This window comes from Pan troglodytes, chromosome 11 (assembly GCF_028858775.2).
Source record: "Pan troglodytes isolate AG18354 chromosome 11, NHGRI_mPanTro3-v2.0_pri, whole genome shotgun sequence".
In the NCBI taxonomy this organism is placed as follows: Eukaryota; Metazoa; Chordata; class Mammalia; order Primates; family Hominidae; genus Pan; species Pan troglodytes.
The window spans coordinates 70,566,864-70,575,845 of NC_072409.2; the positions used below are offsets into that span (position 1 = coordinate 70,566,864).

The following is an 8,982-nucleotide window of genomic DNA, read 5'->3' on the forward strand; positions in this document are numbered from 1 at the left end:
AGCTCCTCTATGGCTCCCATCTACGGCATAAACAAAGGGAAGAACTTGCTCCTCTTAATGAGAAAAGGCAGAAAAGCTCTGCTCTGGGGTATCCTAGGGAGTCAATCTAAGTCAAATATTGGGAAGAGTCATATATATGGCATTTGCGGCAAAGAGAGTATTGCTCACCAAGTTCTATATTAATTGCCCTATATTTCCCAGTGTGTTCGCAATAAGAAACGGGTCATGGAACTAGTCTTGGTCAGGAAAATGTGAATACATGTGCGTCAGTTGCACAGTGAAGTAGTGAAAAGCCCATGAACAATTTTGTCTCTTTCTCTTCCCCTAACATGGCGACTGAGAAAGCTACTTGTTACGGATAGCCAGCCACAAGAAGGTAGGGCCTCTGTGTGTCAGGGAGACTGGAGCTGAGCCTTTCCCTCTGCTCTTCACCAGCTAACATGGGTCATATAGTGTGCCTGAGAAGTAGTAAACCATTGAGGATTTTGTCTTGTTGCATCTGCAGCAGAGGTTAATTATCTTGACAAATACAATTAACTAACACTGTGATCAACTATTAATACAGTATAATCTTCACGGATCTTGGCTCTTCTCTGCATTCAATGATTCTAATTCTGCATATCGTTTCTACTTTTTGGAAGTCGCATAAAATAACAACAACAACAACAAACTATTGGTAGCTATTCAATCAGTCCCTCTTGAGCCAAGCCTCAGTTTGTTGGGGGAACAACTGCAAGAAGCCTGGGGAGGAGGCCCATCTGCTCTGTACCCAAGGGAGGCATGTTGCCAATGCCCTCCCTGGGCTTGAAGGAAATAATTGGACTCATTAAGTTGCTTTTCACTCTTCTTTTCTTTAGTATAAATAACCCTTAGGTTAATTAGACATGGTTTCTAGCCTCGGGAAATTTTTCTGTGTGTGGTTAGTAATGGAGAGAATGGTCATAAACTCAATAATTAAATTTTCAGTTTTGCAAATGCAAGAGAATGGCAAGGTACCTGTAAGATGTCTTTAAAAATCAATAGTCCTTGTGAAACTAATATCTTATATCAATAATTCTGCAACTATTAGGTCATAATTGAGATGGTTCTGTTACGGTAACAAAACAGTTAATCTCAGTGCATGCCTGGCCAAGTGTGCCATTCATTAACAGACAGAATCATGTAGAGCACTTGCTGCCCAGCCCTGGCTACACATATATCTGGGTTTGTTTTTAAAATGGTGTTGCCTGGGCCTAATCCCAGAGCAATGGAATAAGTATCTCTGAGTCATTCTAATATCCAACTGCGGGTGAGGACCACTGGTGAAGTGAACAAGAACGGTAATCTAGAGTCAGAATTTGAGTTTTGATACTGTATCTTTTAATTAATCATGTAACTTCAGACAAAGCATGTAGTCTCTCTGGACTTCAGTTTTTTTTTTTACCCATACAATAAGTATAGTAACATTCTCCCTGTCTAGTTTCTAGTACAATTTTGATACTAGGAAAAATGTATGTATGGAAGTGCTTTCTAAATTTTGAAGAGTGAAAGTATACTATTTTCCTTATTACCATGGACTCATAGTCATGATTCAATTCCATTTCTAATCATCTCATTAAAGTAGTATGAAATAAGTGAATTAGTAAATTACCCACCTGAGTATCTGTGCCCAAGAGAACAAAAAATCCAAATTGAGTGATTTTGCTGGCAGACTTCTCCCTTCCACTCTGATGGCCTGTGTTTGTACAAAGAAGAAGCATTACAACTTTTTGATAAATTACCATTCTTTGGCTCCATTCAGGGCATAGTGAAGATAGTGATATTGTCAGAATTGCTGCTACCTTTGTGAGCTGACTCTTTCCCACTTTTCTCTGGGTATTTACTACTTTAAAGATCGTACACCTAAACCCAGACCCTGTAAAGGGCAGAGGCAGGATAAGAGTGTAACACAGGGGGCTGCTTTACACTTTGCATTCATATGGGCCTACATTGGATTCTTTTTTTTTTTTTTTTTTTTATGTAAGAGATGGAGTCTTACTCTGTTGTGCAGGCTGGAGTATAGTGGCACAATCATAGTTGACTGTAGACTTCAACTCCTGAGCTCAAGCAATCTTCCCACCTCAGCCTCCTGAGTAGCTGGAACTACAGGTGTGTCCCACTATGCCCAGCTAATTTATTTATTTATTTATTTTTAGAGACAGAATCTGGCTATGTTGCCAGGGCTGGTCTCCAACTTCTCACTTCAAGCAATCCTCCTGCCTTAGCCTCCCATAGTGCTGAGATTATAAGCATGAGCCACCATTTCTGGTCTAGATTTGATTCTTAAATTTATTATTGGCTAGTTGTGTAAACCTGGGTAAGTTATGTAACCTTCTGGAGCTTATTAAATTTTTATTAAGCCATTATTATTGCCAGACAATTTGCTTAGAGCAGAGAAGATCTTTTTTTTTTAAGCCCCTCCTCAAAGAGCTCACAGTCCAGAAGGGAAGACCAACAACAAAGGTACCATCACGTTTACCTTCAGTGATGTTTTGTAATTAAACCAGCCCAGTGCCTGGCAGAGAAGCAGTTCAGTACATGGTAATGAATATTGTTGTTATCCATTGTCTTGGGCATGCTGGAGGCACAAGCCATGGGACATGAACTGAAGCCCTCAGCTTAAGCAGATCTGGCAGTGACAGATCTCAGCTTATCTAAACTTTCCTGCCCCTGGCCAAGCTCTGGGCTGAAGGAAAGCAGGAACTTCCTCTGAGTATAAAAAGGCCTTGCAGGGCCTGCCCTTGACCTCAGCCATCCCTGCTGTTGGACTCGTTCTAAAGCCAATCTATGGCTTTGGGTTTTCTCCAGGACTGACAGGGCATGATTCCAGATCACGATTTCAGAACGCATCCTGGCCAGCAGGGAGCTGCCCGAGTTATCCTCAGGAACACCTTGGCCTCCTGAGAATCTGCCCAACCAAAATTCCTGGGAGCAGGGCCAGACTCACTCAGGCGATTTCTGGTCTTGCCGGGGAATCAGTTTTGAGCCAGAACCTATTCCAAGTTGGGAGGTGAGTAGAACTTCGCCCAAATATCAACCAGCTCTCCCAGCCATGGCTGTCTTTTGTAGGTTCATTATATCAAAATTAATGGAACATATTTTTGAATCACAGAGATTTATCTATGTGGTAAGAAAATTTTAATATCTGACCATTCACTTTAAAGAACATAACCGTTGTTACCTTTTGACATTAATTAATGGTATTCTACCATGTTATCAGGAGACTCTGCCAAGCTAGAGCTTGAATCTGCTCATCTGCTGAAACCTACAAGTGTTTGTAGTTTAAAGAAAAGCAAAATCAAAATAAAAAAATTCTCTCCAGTAAAAGAAATACTGAAAAATTGAGTCACAACTTAAAAGCATTTTTATGTTTTCTTTTTCTGTTTTCAAGCCTGACCTCAAACATGCCCATTTACTCATCTAAAGATAATCAGCTACGTCACTATCAGCTCAAAATTGATGCTTTGAAAGATCATTTTTCATTATAGCTAATTAAAAATGCATCAAGGGTCAGCATGCTATTATAGGTTCTGAGCAGTTTAAAAGGGAAGGGCTGGCTGATGGAATCACCTGCCATGACATAGCACCTATTTACTTGTTTCTCATAGAGATATTTTCTGAAAAATACACCAACCTGGGCTATTTAAGGTTGTGACATATAACGGAGGTTCTGTGCCAGACCAAACTTCATTCAGCCTCCTAAACTTTCTCCTAGGCCCATTAGTTCACGTCCTCATAACATGAAATCTTAGCAAAGAACCCTGCTAAGTTAGTTTAGCAAATACACTCCCTGCCAATAGCTGATCATCCTTGATCTCTGATTATCCTTGATATCTGATCAGGTTTCTCATCATCCACCATCCCCCAAATGATGTCTGAGCACCCTGGCCTGTCTTCAGCAAGAATGTCATTAAGTAGCTTCAGCCAGGACTCCCCCTTACCCTTGAGGATTCTCTTAGCAATTTTCCATCCACTGATGCCATGCTGCTCCTTGGATGTCAATTCCCATTTGCGTATGCTGTATTTGAAGTAGAGCCCAGTCTCTCTCTCCCACTGCAAAATGTCACTGTAGAGATCTCTACACCTATGCTAATCATCTAAATAAAGTCTGCCTTACCATACTTTAACAAGCATCATTGAGTAATTTTTTCTTTAAGACATACATGGGGTGAAATCATCTCAATAGCCTGCTTCTACATCGGAAAAGCTGTTAAAGTGTTCGAATCAAAATAGTGGCATTTGGTTGAAGATGTTTTCCTTCCTTCTCTGCTCATTTTTCATCTTCCCGGAGGGTCCTCCTTCTCTCCCTCCCCCACCTCCCCTCCTCTGCTATTCTTTACCCCTCTCACTTGTCTCCACTCACGACAAGAAGGAATGCCTCCACAGGGCCAATACATCAAGCCGTGACACCAGCAGAGTCTCATTCCCTCTGACAGACGTCAATTTAAAAGGCAAGAGAAGATTTCAAGGCAGGGGTGAGGGAAGTGAATGAAATTAGTCATCATTACCCTGAAGCAACATGGGCTCGCTGTAGCCGTTCCCTCATCAGGCTTCTCATGACTATGCCCCGAGGATCACCCCCATCACTCTAAATAGTCATGACACTGCCAATGTATGGGTTAAAATGATGAGCAGGAGAGACAGGCCGATCCCAAAGTAAATAGACTGAATTAGAGGCATTACAACAGTTAATATGTCAGGTCCCTGTAGGGAGGCCATAGATCCTGTGTGGTCTATTTCCCCTGCATATTGAAATTGATTGTGCCTTGGGCAATGGCAGGACTGATGGGGGAGGGGAGCTGACGATTCATCCTTCCCCTCACATGGATCAAAGAAAACAGACAGTGTTATGTGAAATTATTTGCTCTGAAAGTGCTGATAATAGAATTTAATAGTGAAAGAAGCCATGAGTGTTAGCCAGTGTCTCCCCAGGCCACACCATCCAAGGGGTATAAATAAGGTCATGCTCTCACCAAAATCATATTTCTCTGGCAAAACTGCAGGAGCTATACCCTCCTTTATCCCCCACCTGGCCAACTGTTTCTCGAAACCTCAAGGGATGCCTCCTGTATTTTTGAACACAGTCCTCTTGGCCCCCACATCTGAGGTTCTCCTCCTGCCCTTCTGCTCACTGTGGTGGTATCTGTCAGGCGAGGCTACCAACTCCTGAGCTAGTCCCTGATGGCAAACACAAAGGACATTGGTGCCACAGTGATGTTGGCACTGACCCTGGCACCTATAATGCCACAGCGTCTCAAGTTAGTGCTCACAGGCCCAGCACCAACACTGTTAATCCAGTTGGTTCCTTCTTAAAGCAAATTCAATGCCACGATAACTTCAATGAAACTGATCTTTGTGTTTCTATTTCCTCATCACTGCCACCCACCTCTTCCAAGCTGTAGTCAAGAATGCTCAGTGACTGTTTCAGACGCTGGTCTGGGTAATTGTTAATGCCCTGGTTCAGGGTCTCCTGAGACAGACTCAGAAGGAGATTTGTGTGCAGGATATGTACTGAGAGTACACTCAAGACCGACAATTGAAAACAACAACGAAAAAGAGAAAGAAAGAAAGCAAGCAAGCAAGAAAGAAAAAAGGCAGAGACAGACAAAGGAAGGAAGGAAGGAAGGGTATGATGGCTCATGCCTATAAGGTAGGAGGATCACTTGAGCCCAGGAATTCAAGACCGGTCTGGGCAACATAGTGAAACTCCTGTCTCTATTAAAAAAAAAAGTTATTTTTTTTAAAAGACTGATGATTGTGTGAGAGGACATAAAGAAGCTGATAAGGTAGAGGGAGAAGATGAATAATCTGTGGGGGAGCGAGGCAGCAGGGGTTGGAGGAGGAAGCAGATTAATTGTGATGAAGTTGTAACAGAGGCCTTTTCCGATTGCATTGGGGAGATCTGGAGCTGGCCTGGCTCCTCAGAGTTGTTTGCCATTGAAGCAAGGAGCTAGAATTTGTACTCCCTCATCATGCAGTTATGAGATGTGGATTGTCTCAGGTAGGAGACTTAAACTTGAGTGAGGTGGTTTTCAACTGAAGGCAAGTCCCAAAGGATTCAGATGGGAGTGGTCTGCAGCAAACTCTGTGAAACTGAGGGAATGAGTATCTTGGTCTTCAAGGGGGATCTGGCTGGTACACCCTTGATCTCTCTCCCTCTTCTTTTCCCTATAGACTTTGTTTGTTGACCTTGGCCCAACACTTTTCCTTCTTAGGCTGAATTATTTTTAAAGAAGATCCTTAAACCAAGGCAAGCCCCTTCACCTCAGTCCTCTTTGAGCCCTTGGATAAATGATTGCCAATGCTCATAGCTGGACCACTGCCATAAGCACAATCAAAATATGTCTCATTTAAATCCTAGAAATAAAGGCAAGGAGCCTGTATAACACAGAGCATGTGAGACCTGAGTTCCCCTCTGCCTGTCTTAGCTCTTAGGTGACATTGAACAATTACTCCACCCCACCACAGGCCCTGCCTCTTAAATGCAAATTCAGACTAACTAGTTTCTAAGGTCATTTTCCAGTTTTAGATTTCTCCAACCATGTGCTCATGGAGACATAAAATAAGCAACTGGCATGATTTATGTCTTAGAGTATATTTAAGCTGCAAATGAGGCAAAATAAAGCAACTAAGAAAAAACTAAAAAACTAGAATAATGAACCATAGTTAATGCACTAAAATTCTAAAATATTTGCCAGAGGCAATTGATACAGAGGCAATTGATACTAAAGCAAACCATTTTTTTCTGTAAAGGGATAAATAGCCAATATTTTCAACTTTAAAATCATACATGGTCTGTACTGCAATTAATTTTTATTGTTGTGATGTAAAAACAACATACATAAAATGTTAACGAATGAGCATGGCTGTGTTACAACAAAACTTTGTTTACAAAAACAGATGACAAGCTGTGGTTTGCCAGTCTCTTCTGTAGAGTTAAAAAGATAAAAGAAACCTTAAAGATTAATCCCTTGCAACTCAAAGAGCAGTTCACCGATGCTCAACATTGGCATCATTTAGGAAAGTGTTAGAAATGGAGAGGCTCAGGCAGCACACACCAGACCAGCTGAATTATAACATGCATTTCAAAAATACCACCAGGTAATTTATACATGCACAGTACAAAGTAAATAGCACAAATCTCAACTTATTTTCTCATTTTTACAGATGAATATACTGAGGCCCAGAGTGATCAGATGACTCATCTGAGGTCACACAGCTAGTTTCAGATCAAATTGAGATTAGAGATCTGATTTGTTTCTTCATTCTACAAATATTTATTGAGCATCTCCTACATGTCAGGCAAAACTACCCACTTTCATGTGTAAATTAGTTCAACCATTGTGGAAAGCAATGTGGTGATTCCTCAAAGAGCTAAAAATAGAACTACGACTTGACCCAGCAATCCCATTACTGGGTATATGCCCAAAGGAATATAAATCATTCTATCATGAAGACATATGCAAACATATATTCACTGTGGCACTATTCACAATAGCAAAGACATGGAATCAACCTACATGCCCATCAATGGCAGAGTGGATAAAGAAAATGTGGTACATATACACCATGAAATACTATGCAGCCATAAAAAAGAATGAGTTCTTGTCATTTGCCAGAACATTGATGGAGCTGGAGGCCCTTATTCTTAGCAAACTGATGCTGGAACAAAAACACAAATACTGCATGCTCTCACTTATAAGTGGGGCCTGAATGATGAGAACCCATGGACACAAAGCGGGGAAAAACAGACGCTGGGGCCTACTTATGGTAGAGGGTGAGAGGAGGAACCAGATAAAAAAAAAAAAAACTATTGGGTATGAGGCTCAGTACCTGGCCAATGAAATAATCTGCACAACAAACTCGCATGTTGTGAGTTTACCTATATAACAAACCTGTACAAGTGTCCCTGAACCTAAGATAAAAGTTAAAGAAAAAAAAAAAATACTACCCACCTTCATGAAACTTGTGTTCCTTTAAGAGGGAAACAGAATTTAAAAATTGGCAAATTAAAAATTAATAAATGTTTTTGGGGAATAATAAATCAAGGATAGAGAATAGGGAATATAGGGAGGTGCACACTACAATTTTATACAAATTGGCCAAGGGAGACCTCATTGAGAAGGCGAGGTTAGCAGACAAAGGAGTACATAAACATGTTGAACTTCCTGTCTTATGAAAGTGATATGAATATTGATGTAATAAATCAATTAGAAAAGTAAATATGAGTTTGAGTCTTAGTCTACAGGGAGCAAACATGGGAACAAAAACAGAATGCATAATTTTTACACAAGCCAAAGGAAACTCAGTCTATCCAATGGGCATTAAGAATTGGGGTGGGAAAGAGAATAAAACTGAAGGAACGAATAATAAATAGATGTGGAAAATGTAAAAAATCTCAGATTGCATAAATTATACAATTCAACAATACTTGTCTCAGGAAACATGCTTAAAACCAAGACAAAAGGAATATTTGTGGGTAAAAGAGAGAATAAAAATATATTGGTGTGGGAATCATAATATCTGATAATATATAACTAAGGTAAACAATGTATTAAGAGCAAAAAAAACCCTTTGTATATTGATAAAAGAAATCATGTTGATAGTAAATTCTAGGCCCTCAAAAATAAAGCCTAGAAGTATAATTAAAATAACCGACAGTACTCTAGAGAAAAATAGCTATATCAAACACATCCTTCTTAAAAACAGATTACAGAAACAGACAAAAATAGATATCAAATACTTGAACAATTTGAGGTTTAAACTGTATCAAAGGTTTAAGCTATATTAAACCTATATTATTGCACATATATTTTGTGCATATGTGTCATCTAACTCCATAATTCGTAAACAGAAAATGTACAATCTTGGGAAATTTTATAAAATTTGACTGTTAAGCTGTAAGTGAATGTACAACCAATCTAAAATCATTGATATTATTCAGATTATTTTACATAATGTAGT

At 40.0% G+C, this 8,982-nt stretch overlaps 1 long non-coding RNA gene across 1 annotated transcript; it reads left to right on the forward strand.

The window, feature by feature from the left end:
- Positions 1-746: 746 nt before the first annotated feature.
- LOC107976864 (uncharacterized) lies at positions 747-4,148 on the forward strand. The gene is made up of 3 exons (XR_001721149.4): positions 747-1,319; positions 2,827-3,028; positions 3,861-4,148. It is a non-coding gene; the product is annotated as an uncharacterized LOC107976864 (long non-coding RNA).
- Positions 4,149-8,982: the final 4,834 nt, after the last annotated feature.